Here is a 20,522-nt window from a genome sequence, read left to right on the forward strand (position 1 = left end):
TGCTAGATGTACCTTTATCTGGTTTGTTATTACACGGATATTTACTTTTAAAACAAGTTATTGTATACACTCAAAATTTATTCACTACACACAATTTACTGCATGTATGTTATACATTGGGATAGAACATAAATAAAGTTAATTTCAGTGACTACTTATAAATGTTTGTCAAGTTGAGAGCTAGCAAAGGAAGGATGGAGAAACACTTGGAACAAGTGATAGGGAGACATTATTATTACCTAAAACTCTGAAGGAATGAGGGGGGAGAGATGCCGAACAGCAACTGTGGTGAGGAACACAGCTGCTCTTGCCTGTGGCCTGGCAGAGAGTCAACTTGGGATATGAACACCTGGGCCTCTAGCTTCTCTATCTTCCTGCGCTCTATAAGTTCCTGCCTCTGCGTCTCATTGGGGGAAAATGAAGCTGGGGTAAGACAGTCTGCTTGATATAGTTCATAAAGAACTCAGAATCTCAGGGCACAGGACAGAGAGGTGGAGAAAGCCAGGCATACCCATCTCCAGGACACACCCTGTCACAGGTCAAGGGTCAATATGCATTTATGGAATTTTATTTTTTCAAATAAAAATTAAGGATGTTAATTATTTTCACTATAACATTTACCATACTTCATATTGACAAAATATTTCAAATTCATATTTGAGATTCCAGTTAAAGATCTTAAAGTTCTTCCTCCTATTGTCTTCTAAAACCAACAGAAAATGGGAAGGATGAAAAAGAATTTTAGCTGCAATTAAATTAGAATACAGCTATAATCCCAAACCATGATATATAATGGAGTAAACAAACATCAATCAGAGTCATTTCTATGAAGTTATCTTGAATGTGACTGTTCTTCCAAAAAAAAAAAAAAAACACAAAACATAACCTGTAGAGTGCATCAGACAATTCCTTACTTGGGAAGGAGAGATCCAGTTGTATTGGAGAATGCTTAAACTCCTTGTAGGAGGAAGGGGCACGAAGATGTAAGGGTCCAATACACGATCTTTGCTGTTAGTATGACAGGGTGAAGGAGAAAAAAAAATTGAGCAAAATCAGATTGGCTACGAAGAGGCGTTGAACGCAAGGCAGAACTGCAGGAAACGGATGTCAACGGGTACATCGGAATGGCCCCGATAGCACATGAAATGCGCCAGAACGTGGACAATGAGGCGGTTGGCCAAAAAGGGCGTATGCGTTAGGCAGCCAGTGATCCTAACCACCTTAAATAAAGTTGCCACTTAATCACCCCTAAAAAGTGAGGTATAGCGCTCAGGGTAAGTCAGGAAGACTCTCTACGGACTGAACAGAGACAGAGCCCTGGGCAGATAAATAATGGGAAAATGCTCAGAGAAAACTGACCAAAATCCACACTGACTGTCTGGCAGCTTAAGCAGTGTGCGCTCCAACTCTGCCCTCCCCCGCCCCGATTCTCTAATGGATAGTTGGCTAAGGGGAACAGGGCACATGTTAAGAGACGAGCCATACTTTGAAAATAACCCTTGAATGATAATATAAACACCCCAAATCAAGCAGCAGAAATGAGGAAAACTAGTTGGATGATTTTCTTCATTTTTCAAAGTAGGAAATTAATGCATACTTTTGAAGAAATATAAGTAAAATGATATATAATATACAAAGATTAACGTAAAACAAAAATTCAACTGTGATATTCTAATATTTCATGGGAGTAACACAACACAAAACGTATAGACCGTATTAAAAAGATGAAAATACAAAAACCTACATGAAAATAATCAATAAATTCCAAAAAAGAAATACAGATATATTTATTCCTGTAAAAAAAAAAATCAAAAACAATAAACAGTGTAAAAATGCCTTTTAAAAGGAAAATTGATCATGTCGGAAAGAATTTTTATTCAAAACCCATGTTCCAAAATACTTTTTAAAATCAGTACTGTGAAACTAATAGAAAGTTTCATAACCATAAATATTTAAATACTGAAAATATTAGAGATATTTCAAAAGGAATTAGACACTCAATTTAAAAAGTTGGAAAAACTTTAAGAAATAAATGAAATGATAACGAATAATGATAAGAGCAGAGCAGAGGCAAATTAATTAGAAATTGGATGTACTAACTGAAAAGAAATAAATGCAATTTCTGCTTCTCTGTGGAAAAATAATACTGAGATAGAGCAGGCACCAGCTATCTTAATCAAAAATAATTTCATAAATTTGTAACTGAGAATGGAGTAATAATCAGAGAATTAGAGGAGATTCAAAAATAGATATAAAGTAATTTCATCAGTTTCCTCCCAATGTATTTAAAAAGCTGGGTGAAATGGACAATTTTCTAGAGATACATAGCCTAACAAATGTGACTGCTTAAAGTAGTCTAAAGTAACAGCTACCATTTAAGACATTTACAAGGTGTCAAACAACAACCAGGTATATTCAGTTTCTCAAGTGGATGCTATCAAAACTTCAAGGTACACTTCAATATTCATCTAATTGGAATAACAGAAACCTTGGAGATAGAAAATGAGTCAAGGAAGTGTTTGAAGTGATAATAGCTCAGAATATTCCAGAACTGATGAAATACTCCAGCTCAGACTTAAAATGCCAAAATAATTCCAATTAGCATGTATACAATGCAACACATAATGAAACATATTACATTGAAAATACAGGACAGGTAACAAACTTTAGAGTAGCTGGAGGAAAAAGGCAAATCACAGATCAAATGTGAAGAAAATTTGTAATAGATCCTAAGTAAATACAAAAAGCTTCTGTAAGAAATATTTCATGATGCTAAAAATTAAATAATGTTTTAAAATACATGAAAACACAGCACATGATCCTGGAGGACATGCCAGGACAATACATCCCAATTTGGTACTTGGTGGAAAGGATGATTACACTGACTAGTATTAGACCTTGTAGAGTGACCAGCACAGGAATGGAAATGAAAAGTGTAGTTTGAAAATTAGTAGATTTTTAAAAAAATGGTAGTAACTAAAATTCTAAATTCAACAGGAAGAAAGATGGTTAAAAAAATTAGACGATAGAAATATTTATAGGAAAAATAGCACAAAGGAAATGGTAGTTATGACATATGTAAATGGACTTAATAATGAAGTTAAAAGGCAAAACTTGATATAAAGAACTTTAAAAAAATCATCGAGGGCTTCCCTGGTGGCGCAGTGGTTGAGGGTCCGCCTGCCGGTGCGGGGGACGCGGGTTCGTGCCCCGGTCCGGGAAGATCCCACGTGCCGCGGAGCGGCTGGGCCCGTGAGCCATGGCCGCTGAGCCTGCGCGTCTGGAGCCTGTGCTCCGCAACGGGAGGGGCCACAGCAGTGAGAGGCCCGCGTACCACAAAAAAAAAAAAAAGAAAGAAAATGGCTAGGAAAAAATTTACCAAGAAAATAACAAGCAAAAGAAAGCCGGTATCACTCTTTATTACTGGACAAAAATAGAGTTTAAGGGTAAAAATTGTTACATATTTCATCATGACAAATTTTAATATAGCTGGAAGATATCATTGTAATTAAGATAATTATAATATATGAATACAATTAATGCACGATTATAGTTGTAGTGTGCATTTAATAACACAGCCTAGAGATGTAGAAGACAAAATCTGACAGGTTGAGACCTTTTTCAGTAACTAATAGATCAAGAAAACAAAAATCAGTAATAGTATAAAATGTTTAAATATTATAGGAAATAATCATATGTACATATATAACTGAACCCTAAAACTATATTATGAACATTTTTATCAACCATAAGTGGTGCATTATATACAATTTGATGCATTTTGGATTATTTAGTAAATTTAGTAAATCTCAACTAATTTCATAGGATAAGTATCATGTAGATCTGATCTTTTATCTCAATTTCCATATCCAAAACTCATACATGTTGTAAAACTAAGGAAAATACTTCTAAATAACTCACAAATTAAGGGAGAAATAATAATGAACATCAGAAATATCAAAAACAGGACATTAGCAAAAACACTACACAGAAAAACTCCCAGCATGTACTTGTAGTGTTATCTACTGGCAAAATTACACTCTTAAGCCTTCAATGAGAAAATGGTAAAATGTAATAAGCTAAGCATCAGACATAGGGAGATAGTTATAGAAAGGCAAACTAAATCCAAAGAATGAAGGGAGGAGGCAACGTGGCACTTTTATGGAAACATTTGGAATGAGATCCATTAAAAACTTATAAAAGAACATTTTCTTTAAGTCTGTGACAACACTTAGTGCCCATGCCACCACTTCTGTTTTTATTAACCTGTATGTTCTAGTTAGTACAGTAAGTCAAGGGGAAGGAAAACTGTAAGAATAGAAAGGAAACGTCAGTACTGACACAACCCTTTCCTTTTAAAGACAATATGCTTGCCTGTACAAAACATCCTGAAGAATCTGCAAATAAGTGAATAGAATTAATAAGGGAAATTAACACAATTTCTGGATGTAAGATCAAGATTCAAGAGAATATAAGTATCAATAAACAAGAAAATATTTAAGTAAAATATTTTAGTAGCCAATTTATTAATTACCTGAAATAAATCCTCAACAGAAGAGGAAACACAATGGTTAATCAACATTGGAAAATATGTTCAAATTCCTTAATACTCAGAAGAGTGCAAATCTACAGCCTAATGGATTTCCATTTCACATCCTCCAGATTGGAAAAACGTTTAAGCTGTACTAGACATATCAAATGTTAGTGAGACTTGTGGAACAATAAGAACCCACAGACATTGCTAATTGGAGAGTCAAAGGTACAAGAGAAGTGGAAACTATTTGGCATTAACATGTAAATATGAACTTGTGTATATGCTACAACTCGGCAGTAAACTAGAGAGAGATGATCTCACATACGTACCAACAAGGCATGTAGTAATGTTCATAGCTGCATTATCTATAAGAACAAAACCTGGGTCATCCTACATTGTCTATCAAATGAAAAAATGATTGCAAAGTATCCATTCAGTAGAATTCTCTCATCAGTGAAAATAAAATTAGATTGAGTACCTAAAACATGTACTAATCTCAAACATGCAGTGCTGAGTGAAAAGTCAAAACAATACATATAGTGCAGTTCCATTTATATGTAGTTCACAATCAAAACTAAACAACATGTCTTTTAATCACACACGCACACACACGCACACACTCAGCTATTAAAGCTGTAGAGAACGGTAAGGGAATAATTAACACAAGAATCAGAATAGCACTTACTTCTGTGGAGAACTTTATCAGTTGGGATTTGTAAGTGGTAAACAGGAGCTAGTAAGTTCCTGATAATATGCTAATTTTATTATTTCATTACTTTTCTACTATTTAAACCATTCTTAAACATTTTCACCCTGTTCTATTTCAATCATATGTTTCATAATAAAAAATGGAAAGAAAATTCAGGAAGAATGAGATTTATTAGAAAATAATTTATGTAAAAATAAAATAGTGCGATCATTTAAATGAATAAGTGTGCAATTTTGGGAACTACATTTGAGTGACATAAAAAATCTAGTTGTGATCTAAGAGAAAGAATTCAATCAAATGGAATATATTTAAATATATAAAATGGATATAAACATGCTTGTACATATATGCATATCAAATGATTATTAACAAAGTTTTAAAATAATAACTAGTTACAAGCAAACGTTTATTAAATACCTTCCATGTAACATGCAATGGTGCTGTGCAGTTTACATGAAACCTCTTAGTTAATGTAAAATCTCCATAAAGTCGGTAGTATTTTGTTATTATTGTTATAGGTTATACCATGTGTATATTCCAATTTTTAGGAACTTGAATAGACATTTAAGAGTAAGTAATGCTTTTTTCCGTATTGTTTATTTTCTTTAACGTATATTTTAGAGCTTTATTGAGGGATGAATTACGTAGTATAGAATTCACCCATTTTATATGTAGAAGTAAATGATGTTAGTAAAACTATAAAGGGTGCAAACATTGCCACAATAGTTTTAGAACATTTCAAAAGCTCCCTTGAATCTGTTTTCAGTTATCTGCTATCAATCTAGGCCCAAGGAAACCATTCATCAGCTTTCTGTCTCTATAAATGTATATTTTCCATATACTTCATATAAATTGATTCATATAATCCATTCCCATATATATGTTTTACTTCTGGTTTCTATCACTTTCATTTATCATAATCGTTTTGAGGTTGATCCATGTTGTAGCATTTATTGATAGTTCTTTCCTTTCTGAGGCTAAATAACATGCCTTTTTCTGAATTTACTGTATTCGGTTTGCCTATTCACTAGTTGATGGACATTCAGATTATTCCGGTTTGGGGTTATTATGAATAATGCTGCTACATTTCTCTGTGTAGACATATATTTTCATTTCTCTTGGGTAGATTCCTAGGAATAGAATGGCTTGGTCTTTTGGTGATTTATATTTAACTTTTTAAGAAACTGCCACACCGTTTCCAAAGCTGCTGTAACATTTTATATTTCTACCTGAAATATGTAAGGGTTTCCACTCTTCATCCTCTGCAGCAGTGGGCATTTTCTGTCTTTTCGATTATGGTCCTTCTAGTGGACAGACATGAAGTGGTATTTCATTTGATTTGCATTTCCCTGCAAACACATTTGAACACATTCTCACGCATTATTAGCTGATACTATATCTTCTCTAGGGAAATATTCATTCAAATTTGTTTCCCATTTTAATTGAATTATTTGTCTTGCTTTATTGTTGACTTGTCTGAGTGCATTATATAGTGTGGATACAGGTTATTTATCAGCGAAATGTCTTGTAAATGTTTTCTTCCTGTATGTGACTTGTCTTTTCATTTTCTCAATAGTGTCTTTTGAAGTGCTAAAGTTTTAAATATTCATGAAAGCCAGTTTGCCTTTGTTTTTCTTTTCTGGATCATGCTTTTGTGTTATATCTAATTCTTGACCAATGCACAATCTTGAAACTTTTCTCATAGAAATTTTTGCTCTAAGGTATAATGTGACAGCCCCAAATCACACAGTGAGTCACTGGAGCCAGGATTTGAAACTCGCCTGCTGACACGAGCTTCTACACTGTTAAACACTGCGCAATGCTGCTTAATGCTTATTATAGATCTGCTCTCTACATGCTTATGACGTCTTTGAGACTCAAAAGTGACAGTAATCATGAAGGCGTGCAGTTTCAGAAAATCCTCAGAATATGAACAACCATGCTTTTCATGAATTTGGAAATAAAGCTAATTTAAAGTTTTTTAATTAACGAATCCCGAGCCTGAAGATTTACAGCTGCTTTTATGCGAAATGAACGCTCCCTCTCTGATTGCCAGTCCTCTCATTTCTATGCTGCCTCACCTGTGTGTCCATCGACTCTTTCCTCCTGCTTCAATAGCCTCTTTGCCCCTTTCAGAGCCTGAAATGTTGCTCTCAATTGTGCACTTCTCCATCCTTTCCCTGATCTGCTTTTCTCGCCTGGACCATCTTATGCACTAACATTCTGTGACGTGAAGTGCAGGTTACAGACATAGTTGGGAGGACAAGGTTGAATGTCCAGTAGCTATAGTCTACTGGGGGAGACAGATGTTCTAAAAAAGGTCCCTGTCCCTCTAATGAGCTCTGTGTCATTAGCCATCACTTAATTCTAAGTGCCTTCACAGGGCTAATATTCTCTGATTATAATCTATGACCTATAATAGAGGCACAATATGTAGGAAGGAGAATTCGATTATATGTGGGAAGATCCCAGAAAACTTTACAGTGGTGATATTTGAGCTGTGACAGATACTTGCAGCTCCTTTATTGCTTTTAAGGTCCATTTTCTTATCAAGACCTTGAAAAATATTTATAGTTTATTGCTGAGCAGATCCTCTGAAGCTTCATCATGGTCTGTCCTCTGTATTTACAGGTCTCTAATGAGATTAGTGGCTCGATAGATCACTGTGCTTTAATGATAAATAATAATAAAGTCCAGGGATGTGACAAGTCCTATGTTATACTTCACTCATGGAGACACCTTTATTTTATTCCTCCTTTTCCTCCCACTCAAGGTAAAGGCCAAATCAGTAAAAGGTCAAGCTGACTGCTATGGATTATTATAATATTGTTCTCAACCTGTCAAGAGATCAATATGAATGTCATCATCCATTTCCCAGGAACATAGACAGTAACCTCATTATCCTAATACATTAAAGAAAGCAGAGACTGAAGCTATATCAAATTCATACTTCTATTTTCACAACTAACATTACAAAAAATCTGGATGTTAGACGTTTTACAGTAATTTTTCACTGGAACTGCTTTAGGATAGAATCTGAATCAAGTCCCCCAATTTACTTTGATGGATATGTGAATTTCAGATTTATGTCTTTAAAAAAAGGCCTAATTTTGATGATGCCCTCAACAGAAACTCCAGAGAAGGAGGAATGTCCATTCCTTGTGCCTTCTCGAAGCTTCTTAGTTATAATTACAGATGCTGATCATCATAATCACTGTGATCGAGAAGCACCTGTAAGTGGTCTCTTCTCTGATCACATATCCTACAATTCCCTAGTAATTTTGGCAAAATGAGCAATTTTGGTAACATGACAATGAAAACACTGTCTGAAAAATGTAAAACGTTCAGCCCATGTCCGTATGAAGTCACATCAGAAAAGGACCTGACATTTACTAGGTGTATGTCAATGTCAATGATTCAACACACCTAAAATTTGACTACTTTTTCTGGAATATTGGAACTAACAACATCTACTTTGCAAGCTTTTTGAGGAGAATAAATGTAAATCGACCTATCTTGATGCCTGGATACACAGATAACTCCTCAATACAATTCGGTTTTGTTTGCTTGGATTGTAGAACATAAATTTCAAGGGTTTGTTAGGACCAGTACAAATACCAGCATTGATAACATCTCATTAATGATGAAGTGAAAGTATTATACAAAGTATAATTTAATATTTCATTTCATAAATTTTCTATATTTAGATTTATATATATTTGGAGATCATGATTATAAAAATGCCAATACACAGTACACTACAATACAGTTTAAAATGTTTTCCCCTTTACAACAAAATTTCCAGCTTTAATAATTTACTACCAAAGCAAAGATAGCTAAATACTTTAAAAAACATATATATCCACATAGGTACACATGTATAATAGTTCAAATATTAAATTGGATAACAATCTTAACATAAAATAATAAAATTGACTCCCACCTGAAAATAATCTCCCAATATCTGAATCATCATGACACTCAACCTTAAGGGAATAAAGTTACACAAATTACATTCTATACCATATTTCTTATTTCCATAATGCATTTTATGTTTTTTAATGATGTGATCTCTTGGTACCAGGATCGATGACTGATTCTTGCTTATATATCTTATAAACCTAGCATGTGGCCCTGTACATGTATAATGAATGAATATACATTGATGAGTAAATAAACTTATAAAGGAGTGAAGGAGCCACACGAACGTTGCATATACACCAAGGGAACGCAATGTCTTATTCTGTAAAATAAAATCTTTATCGCAGTTCTCTCTGTTTTTTCTATATAGGAATGCAGCTTAAGAGATGAGCCACCAGTTATCAGATCATTGAGGAGATTTAAAACAGAACTTGTGAATATTTTCCTAGAAATTCTGGCATCCCCAATGACTGTTGTTGCAGACACACTTGAAGATGAAGATAGGGAAATTGGAACATATTTTAAACACCAACACCACAGTGATGAGACAACACTTTCGTCCTACAGGAAACTGTTGAAATAAGTTTCGTTTGTAAAAAACATCACTTTGGGGGAATATGAAATATGAAAGACTGTCACATAAAAGGGAATTAGCCTTTTGCATTGTCCTAAGAGGTAGGGCTGTTAACTGCAGGTTAGGATTTACATATAGGAAGATGCACTCTGAATTTTGTGAGAAAATGTGTTGTTTCCAGTACTCCTGGTATTAAATGTAGATGAGACACTCATGGTGGAAGAAATCCAAGCTGAACAAGTGTACTTTTAGGATTATTTCCAACCTAATAATTCTGTGAATCTATGATTCATGATAAAAAGATGTTTTTTTTTTTAATATTCTAGCACTCTCTCCATGGAATTATTAATGAATCACATCTATTAAAGAACAAGTCAGTAAGGAAAAGAGGTGAAAAGACCACTCCCTGCAGCTAAATTCTCAAGGCTATGTGCTTCTCTACCAGGCCCTGGTTAGTAGATGCGTTTGTGTGTGTGTGTGTGTGTGTGTGTGTGTGTGTGTGTGTGTGTGTGTGTGTGTTTGATGCTTCTTTTTGTTTTGTTTTTGAAGGGAGGGCTATTACAAGAGAGCCTTCTTGTATCTTTCCTAAGTTGTGAAAAGAATGCAACTCTGAAACCTTCACTCAATTGGAAAAATCGAATGAAATGAGGCAGTGTTTATTATTCCACCTGGTGGCTTTTATGTTCCATATTCTAGAAGTGGTTACCCACTGGAAATGGTGTTAGTTAAAAAGATCTCAGAAGAAATAGTGCCATCCATGGCTCCACCAACAATTGTTCTTCTGATTTTCTTTAGAGACAAGCAGCCTGTATCACGAATGAGCCGGAGAGCAGTTAAGCTCAGTGCTGTGGCTGTCCGCCGAGCAGCCTGGCCTCCGGTCTGAGTATCTCCACTGGCTAGCCAGGCCGTCGGTATCTATTATAAAACTCTATTTCAGTTGTGCATCTTGCAGAGATATCAGATCAGCCTTGTCTAGGCATTTGTAGTAACCGGCTAAGATGCTGAGGGCCAAAGACCATTTAAGATGGATTTTTAAATTTTTGTGGGATTGTCAGTGACTCACGTAAATAAAACACATAAAAACACAAACCCAATAAAGATTCAGTTAACAATTATATATTACAGTATGTAATCTAGTTGCTCATTTACTGTTGAGCGAAAATTAAGTGCCAATCTAAGTTTCTCCAATGAGATATTCTATAAAATATCCATTAGAGCATTTCAATATTTTAATCAATTGAGCAGAGAACAAAGACACTGTTTGAGAAGGATAATATTTTTTTTTTCCATTTAACAATATAAAGCATTGATTGGTTTTAAAAGATTTTTGTGTTTAAAAAATTTACTAAAAATGGTCTGGCCTGAATGACAAAGTCTGACAACATCCCTCCAGCTGGTCAAGGTCATGCGTGGACACTCACCTCCTCCACATATGGCTTTGGATTTTAAAACCTAGGTTTATATAGTATATTGTAGGAAGATGTTCTGAGAAAAAACTTGGATACTGGGAAAAAATTAATTCTGAGATAAGAATAAAGAATAAACAGAAATGATTAAGGTAACTTTTAGTGTGTGTTAAGTGTATAAATGCCATCAAGGTATTAGGAAACTATTTTGGTGGCTTTTTTGTTTATATGGATTCCTCACTTCCATCTTTACCATTGATACAAGGACAAAAAAAGGAGTATTTAAAAATACTTCTCGGGCTTCCCTGGTGGTGCAGTGGTTAAGAATCCAGCTGCCAATGCAGAAGACATGGGTTCAATTCCTGGTCCAGGAAGATCCCACATGCCACGGAGCATGTGTGTCTTAGTTTTAGTTTCACAAATGAAAACATTTGTGTTTTAGTCATGAAAGTTCTTTATACCTAATAGTTTCATAGGTATGCTCTTACTCACAGGTGTTTACGTAAAGATTGTAAAATCTGCTTCCTGCTGTTCCAAGTTTAAATACAAAGCACCTCCTGCCCATTGTTGCTGTAACCTGATCTCGGTGACCATCTCCTCTGAGTGTAGACCTGCGCACTTTCCGACACCTACCCAGCGTATGCATCTTTCTTCCTGATTGACTTGTGTTGTAAACGCAATCAATGGACGGGAGCAAACACGCGTAGATACCACAGAACGTATTTCATCCCTTCGAATTCACTTTGTGTTACCGCGGTGATACATGCTGACTTGGCGGAATCGTGGCAGCAATTCGTAAATGATGCATGAGCATGAAATGAAAGAGCCCAGCTCGGCGTGCAAGGCAATCAAAGCTGTGTGCGCGCGTGTGTGTGTGTGTGTGCGCGTGTGTGTGCGCGTGCGCGTGTGTGAACAAAACTGAGCACAAACATGGCCTCCCAATGTTTCCCCTTTAGTTAAGAAAATCCCCAGCTATAAATTAAAAAGAAGTCCCCCCGATTTTCACTTCCTCCTCAGCAGTAGTTTAGAAGCCAATGAAATTCGAGAACATCGACAGTAACCGCGCAGCTGAAGTGAGTCATCCAGTACATTAAGTGTATTTCCACATTTTTAAATGATATTTACTAATCTGGAAGGAAGGATTAGTAAAAGTAGTTCAATTTTCTGATCATCTGGCACCTAAAAATGTCCTTACAATCAAGCCCTGATAGAGTTCACGATTCAGGTGGTCCTGTGTAATCTGCTTCCTCAGATCCATGGGCTAATGTCCCTGTGTATAATAAAAGGCTCACAGGCCGGTTCAGGTAAGGAGAGACGTTCTCGTGTTTCCTGAAAATATGGAAATGAAAAGAGTAGACCTCATATAGCAAAGTTACAGGAAAAGTTTCTCAAAATGACTGTTTGCTTTTACATTTTAAAAAAGAATCCATTACTTTTTTTCATATGATAGAGCATAGAATTTAGAACTAGAAACAAATTAACAAAATCATTGAACAAATGTAAACCTTTAAATATACTACGTGTGCATCTTCTCATGGTCTATAATAAAAATAAAAGGCAGTCTTTTACAAAGGGAAGTACTTCAACTTTTCCAAGCTGGTCAATCTCGGTCTCTCACGGAAGAAATGATTATGATTACACTCTACTGAAAACTTGAACACGTTTCCCTCTGGACAGAGATGGACGGTCCCTCTGGACTCTGCTTTTGTTCCTGGATTATAGGTCTTTTCAGGTTAAACACATTTTGCATCTTCGCTAGGCCGTCCAGAGGTTTAAGTGAATAACAGACTGTGTCATGCAGGCCTCTTCACACGCCACTCACAACATGCATTTTGCCTTATTTTCAGTCTATTAGTTCTCTATCTACATAATCAGTCGCAAAATCAGGAAACATTTTTGCGATTTTTATACCTGTGATATTGAGGAAAATCACCGAGCAGATGACTTAACCAAGACAAAGCTAGAAAAAAAAGCGGTTTTGTGGTTCATATTTAAATATATTGGCGAAATGAGAAAAAATAATTGTGATATTTTTACCACAGTGGAGAAAAGAAAGGGAGAAAACTCTGTTTTCATTAAGTCTCTTTCTCAAAAGACTCAGAGCATGAGAGAGAGTATTTTAATCTATTGAGGTCCTGCTCTGTGTCATTATTGGGTTTTCGCAGCCCTTTACCAGCCAAGATTATTATAGTCAATGGAGTCAGAAAATCAGGATGTGAAGGATCAAATAAGGACTGAATTAAATGGAGACCAAAAACTCAACTACACACTACATTTTCCTTCAAAAGTGCTAGAAAAATGTTTTAAATGTTTGTCTATGTATTATTTCTCATTTATCATAAACCCTCTTTTATCGCTTCCAAAATCTCAAGAATTTTTAAAAAATCTTTGAATTCTGTATCCTTTCATGAAATTATTTTGAGAAAAATCTATTTTGTTCTGAAAAGTAGTTTTCCAATTTTCCACCTCATCAAACATCTTGATTACTGATAGGAAGCCCTCATACAAATTTAGTTTTCTTATAAATATACTTTTAACAATCATGTTTAGCTTCTGACAACTTCATTTTTATTACATTATAAGTAATATATTCATGTCTTGAAAATGGTTTGGTTCAGAACTACAGCAGCCTGAAATCCAGGTGTCTCCTTGAGTCTCTGTGCCATGTTTATAGATAAAGATACCTCTTTGTAATTTCTATCTGAAAAACCCAACTAAAGAATATCTACTTAAATATATTGCTTATTGTAGTACAGCTTCCTAGTTTGGTAAATAGGTTCTCCTGAGAAACTAGTTCCCTTTTAGTTACAGAATTTTTGATAGAAACTTACTTGCCTGTGTCAGGAACACAGTTTCAGAACTCATCTTACTTCCTTAAGGGATACATTTTCCACAGAAACATTTTACATAATTAGAAAGCTTCTCTCCAGTGAGGTATTAAGTCTTTCTTGCTCCCATCTCCTCCTCCTGGATTTAATGCATTCCAGATCGATTCCCATATAGTTCCAATTATTTCTACTCCACTTACTTAGGAAATTTAGTAAACACAACTCTCTCAGCCAACACTCTGGATTATAGCTCTGTATTTTACCCTCAGCTGAAAGGGATATTTCATGGTTAATATATTAGACATGTGCTGATCTGCTAAAAAGACCCTTATCATTCCCTAATGTTATTTTTCAGACATTTCCAGAAAACAAAACTAACATTTAGTCTAAATTTCAGTGTTTTGTGTAGCTTCTCTTTAAAAATATTCTGTTCCTATTTTCCAAATAAAAAAATACTGCTGTCTTTAATAACAAAATGACTTAAAGCAATTTTTATAAATCAAAATAAGAACACAATACAAAATTGAAAGATTAAAAAAATCAGTTTTAGAAAGATCATTTGGTTCTCCTTAGAAATGTGAGCTTACGGGGCTTCCCTGGTGGCGCAGTGGTTGAGACTCCGCCTGCCGATGCAGGGGACGCGGGTTCGTGCCCCGGTCCGGGAAGATCCCACATGTCACGGAGCGGCTGGGCCCGTGAGCCATGGCCGCTGAGCCTGCGCGTCCGGAGCCTGTGCTCAGCAACGGGAGAGGCCACGACAGTGAGAGGCCCGCGTACCACAAAAAAAAAAAAGAAAAAAAAAAGAAATGTGAGCTTACGGTTCTGAGAGGATTTATGACACTGTTTTAAAATTCTTAGTTAACTTACTTGTTTCTTACTCTGTGCTGTGTGTTCCTGCAGTATCTAGTTAATCATACTATTCCCATATGGCTGCTTAATAGTGGAATGAAAGATGAATGAATAATACTAAAATGTATCCTAGTTTTAGAACATACTTTTATTATAATAGAAAATTTGAGGGGGAAAAAACAAAGGATGTCCGCAAAGAATGTAAGAAATACTTTTGAAGTTAAATTTTGACCCAGATTCCCTCCTGTCTTCTGTCAAATGTGAACTGTTTACTTATCCTGATTCCGAGGAATGTTAGGATCTACAGAACTTGGATGACGCCAAAGGCAGACTTGAGAAGTGGTGTGCAAAACCAGTGCCTCTGGAAAAAGCTTGTTTCACAGAAATGTGAAAATCCCCGTGCAGAGTCTATATTGGTACCACCTCAATCTGACCAAACATTGCCCTTGGAAAGCCAAGAAGTTCCGGTTCAACTGGGCTGGACATTGTTAAGACCAAGAGAGGAAAAGAAGAGGGGAATGAGTGAAACTTTCTCCAAATGCCTCGGCAGTGTTTGTCCTCCTGACGGTTTTACCCTTTCAAGCTAAAAAGGGTCTTTCTCTTTTTCTTTCACCCCTTGTGAGACTTCCACTCTTAAGGTGAGTCGATTAGTCGAGCAAACAGATGTGAGCCCCAGTGGACCATCCAAGAAAAAATGACAATACATCCAAGAGGATCCAATAGCAACAAGAGAGAAAAAGTTGGGAACAAACACAACAGTCAGCAAAGTATGGCTGTTAGAGGCAAGTGTATATATAAGTTAGTGTTCTCCAGAGAAACAGAACCCATAGCTGGAGACGCAGGGGAGAGCTGATATTGTGGTTCTGGTCTAGAGGCCATTAGGCTGGCAGAATTCCCTCTTGCTTGGGGGTCATCAGTCTTTTTTGTAGCCAAGGCTTCAAGTTATTGGATGAGACCACACAGGTTATAAAGGACAATCTGCCTTACTAAAAGTCCACCAATTAAAATGTTAATCTCATCCAAAATACCCTCACAGAAACATTCAGAATAATGTTTGACTACGTATCTGGGCACCATGGTTCAGCCGAGTTGACATATAAAATAAATGAAAACAGAAACAATGCATTCAGCAGGTGAAAAAAGAAAACCGAGATTCAGGAGGATCATAAAAAAGATATGATAGAGATAAAAACAAACATGACTTATCAGTTAAAATTCAACCGAAGAAATATAGACAGGGAAGGTCATTGTTTATACCTGTGTTAGTAGCCTCTAGAATAATCACATGAAATTAATATTTCATTGTACAGAGCGAAAATATAAAATGATGAAAATCATAAGATTCTTAGAAGATGTAAAGGATTGTAAGTAGTTGAGGTTCCAGGAAGATAAAAATACATATGTGGAAGATAAACAAGAATTATGCAAAGAACAGAGGAAAATGCCCATGAGTTGAGGAAATATCTACATCTGTAAATTTAAAGGACCCACCTAAATCTAAACTGAATTGATAAGAAAAATGCACACTTAGGCTCATCCTGCTTAAAAAATATGCCAATTTTCCAGATAAATTTCATGTTTCCTGTGAAAGATATAACATCAGACTCTGCATGAGGAATCCGTCTACTGAAGAATGAGCATCAGGAAATTAAGGTGGCTGAAGAGTCACCTACATAAGGACTTGTAGACAGCATTAAATAGAGAATTGCTTACAGAACTAAGATTAAATGGAAGAAAACGTGGGAGATTATAGTATGTAAAACTCTCTGATCTGAAAGTATAGAGTACAAATATAAAACTGGGAGAGAATGAAGACAGAGTATTAAAAATAACCTACTTCAGTTATTAGTATTTGTATCATTATTCTGAGACACTTGTATGTGCAATGATGAGATATTCCAGTTCTATCATCTGTGACACTGACAACTAGAAATCTCTGTGTAAATGAAAGGGGACACAGATGTAGAAGGAATAAAAGAGAAACTGTGTTGTCCTGGGAATTAGATGTATAAGCATAAACAGATAAGATGTGGAAATGATGATCAGACTCTAGAATACTCCTGATGATCCCACCTCCTGGAGTTCACATCCTAGTATAATTTCCACTACTTGAATTTGGGTTGAACCTATGTCATCCTCTTGACCATCAGAGTATGACAAATGAGATTGGATGTCACATCCAGAATTCAAATTGCACTGTGTAAGACTCTTTCTTGCCAGTAGATTTGCTCTAAGAACTGTCCTTGGTGTCTTGAAGTAAGCAGCCAAGATAGGGAAGCTCAAGGGCAGGGGACTCTGAGCATATCTTGTATCTGAGGGCAGTCTTCATCCAAGAGCCAGCAAGAGGTCAAGGATCTCAGTCCTACAACTCAAGGAACTGAATGGTGCTGCCAACCTGGTGCCCTTGGAAGCAGATGCTCTCCCATTTGAGCCTCCAGATGAGAATGCAGCCCAGGTGACCCTCACTGCACCTTGTAAGACCCTATATAGAAGACCCAGCTAAGCTTTGCCCTGAAGCTCAGTCCAAGAGCCTAGAACTAATGAAAGTCCAAAGACACAGGCATATCTCAGGCCCAGAGATTTTAGATTTGAGTCTTTAAATACAATTTTCTGCTTAAAGAAACCAGAGCTTCTTGAAGAAACAGATTAACTTAAGTCTTGAGAAAGAAATGTGCAAGAACATGAAACAAGGAAATTATCAAAGATTATTGGGTTTATGTCAAAAGGAGAAAGGAGCCAGCTTGAAAAAGCACTTACTGCCAAAAATATGGGACTATCATAAATGTAATAATGATGATATGTGTAAAGGATTTTATCTCATTAAATATATTTAAATAAATTATATAGTAAAATGAATTCATTACCTTCTGAAGATGCTAGAGAAACAATTCATTTGCATTAAAATTGGGCATTTATCTTGACTTTCCTATATGAACTGTACCAACGCGCAACCAAAAAGATGAAGGAAAGAGTCTCATTATTTTGCAATCGCCAATAAATTGAGGATATAGAAACTAAGGAGCAACACTACTAAGATCAAAAAGACATGAAAACCAGACATCCTGCAACTATAAACTGGAAATCATTATAGTATATTTACTTCACAAGGCCGTGGTGTGCTATAGCTAACGCATAGAAGAGTTCCCGGCACAAAGTAATCACTAATGTCAATGTTAACTGTCATTACATAGATAGACTCAGAGAGGCACACACATGCAAAGAAATGTATTTACCTTTATATAAATATAAAATGTATTATTTAAAACACACAAACATGCATCCTTAATTTCTCCTCCACTCTCCAAGCAAAGCTTACCACATTATTTAATTTGTGATAGTTGGATGTCTACCAAGGATTTAGTGTGGTAAATAAGTTTAAATGTGTGTGTCTATTTGGTGGGGGGTTGTATGTGTTCACGCATGAACTTGTGAAAAAGGAAGATCTTACTTTAACCTTCAGAAATAGCTGATGTAATCAAACTTCTACAAACCATATGGAATCCCTCAAAGGACTCTCCTTTAATGGGGCATTGGGGTTTCAAACGCAAGGTAATGTACTGTTTATGTTGGCTTGTGCCAGGGAATATTAGAAGCAAGCCTTTACTTTCAGGGACTTTCTCCAACTGTGTCAAAATAGTAATTATAAATTCCAACTCATTTTATGCAGGCTTTTGTTTAAAGTTAAGACAAGGCAAAGGAAAATAATGGATCTCATCGGGACATGTTTACATGTGCTGTTAAACCTAAAGGTCCTTTTGCATATCTGGCTCTGCCTGCCCGCCCCACATCGTCCTCCGCCCCCTTCCCCTTACTCATCAGGGCCCACTCACCCCAGTGTTCTCTGATGTTCGGGATATGGCCTTTGCCAATCCCTTCAGTTTTTTACTTGCTGTTTCTGATAGCTGAAATGCTCAGGCCTCAACATTTTGTTATCACTGTAATATTAAATTGCAGAAATGCAGAACACATTAGATAAACCAATAGCTACCACAGATAAAAAGACATAAAAATAAATATAAGTAAACAGTAATTCTGGACTTCTTTCAATTTTTTTTTTTTTTTTTTTTTTTTTTTTTTTTTTTTTTTGTGGTACGCGGGCCTCTCACTGTTGCGGCCTCTCCCGTTGCGGAGCACAGGCTCCGGACGCGCAGGCTCAGCGGCCATGGCTCGCGGGCCCAGCCGCTCCGCAGCACGTGGGATCTTCCCGGACCGGGGCACGAACCCGTGTCCCCTGCATCGGCAGGCGGGCTCGCAACCACTGCGCCACCAGGGAAGCCCTCAATTTTTTTAATTGAGGGAAAGTTTGTAAATAGTGCAATGCACACACCTTAAGTGTACAATTTAATTAATTTTGACAAGTACACATTAGCATCACCCAAACAAGATGGAGAATATGTCCATCCCCTTAGAAGTTTTCCTTGTGCTCCTTTTCGGTACTTTTCTACTCACTGTTCAGATTTTTATTACTATAAATTAATCTTGTTTGTTCTACAACTTTATGTAAATATTTAACTTTTTTATTTGACATTTTTTTAGATTCCTCCATGTTATTGCATATGCCAATAGCTCACTTAAAATAAAATTACTGAGTAGGCATTCCACTGTATGTTTGACTTTTTAAAAATCATTTTCTTGTTGGTGAAAATTTGTGTTTTTTTCCAGTTTGGGGTTGTTAAAATAGCGTTGTTATGAAAAATTTTACATGAGTCTTTAGGTAAGCATTTTTCATTTCTCTTGGACAGATAGTACTTACAATTAAAATTGTTGGGTCATAACCTCAGTGTATATTTAGTTTGAGAAGAATTTTGCAGATTACTGTATCATTTTCCACTCCCATCGGTAATGTATACAGGTTGTAGTCGCTCCACATTCTTGCCAACATTTTTAGTCATTAATTTTAATTTTGACATTCTTTTGGATTGGAAAATGGCATCTCATGATAGTTGTATTTTCTCTTTCCTGATGACCAGTGATATTGAGCACCTTTTGATATGCTCACTGGTTATTCCTATTTCATCTTTGTGAAGTTTCTATTTGTTGCCATTTTTGATTAAATTTTTATTTTTGTTATTGAGCAGTGAGGGTTGTTTATGTGTCCTTTATGTGTTCTTATAAGTTCTTTAAAAGATATGTGTTAATGTAAACATTTTTTCCTCAACCTCTGCAGCAAGCTTTGCTTTTAAAAGTTCTCTGGTAAGCTAAAAAAGGAAAAGAACCTCTCATTTAATTTAGTAATGACCTTTCATTAAATTCATTGAAATGAATATTTTAATTAATTTAAAATAGCATCAGGGCTTCCCTGGTGGCGCAGTGGTTGAGAGTCCGCCTGCCGATGCAGGGGACGCAGGTTCGTGCCCCGGTCCGGGAGGATCCCACATGCCGCGGAACGGCTGGGCCCGTGAGCCGTGGCCGCTGAGCCTGCGCGTCCGGAGCCTGTGCTCCGCAATGGGAGAGGCCCCAACAGTGAGAGCCCCACGTACCGCAAAAAAGAAAAAAATAATAATAAATAAATAAATAAATAAATAAATAAAATAACATCAAATTAAAATTTATTTTACATTTCAGGGAAAGTTTATCTGAAGTTAAATAAAGATTTCCAAAATTTTAGTATGCTTGTGTTAATCTATGGTTCTTACAGTATTTTGAAACATATCAATTATGTTAGTATAGTTAAAAGAAATGAACTATTACCTAAAGTAGA

Source organism: Kogia breviceps, chromosome 13 (genome assembly GCF_026419965.1).
Source record: "Kogia breviceps isolate mKogBre1 chromosome 13, mKogBre1 haplotype 1, whole genome shotgun sequence".
In the NCBI taxonomy this organism is placed as follows: domain Eukaryota; kingdom Metazoa; phylum Chordata; class Mammalia; order Artiodactyla; family Physeteridae; genus Kogia; species Kogia breviceps.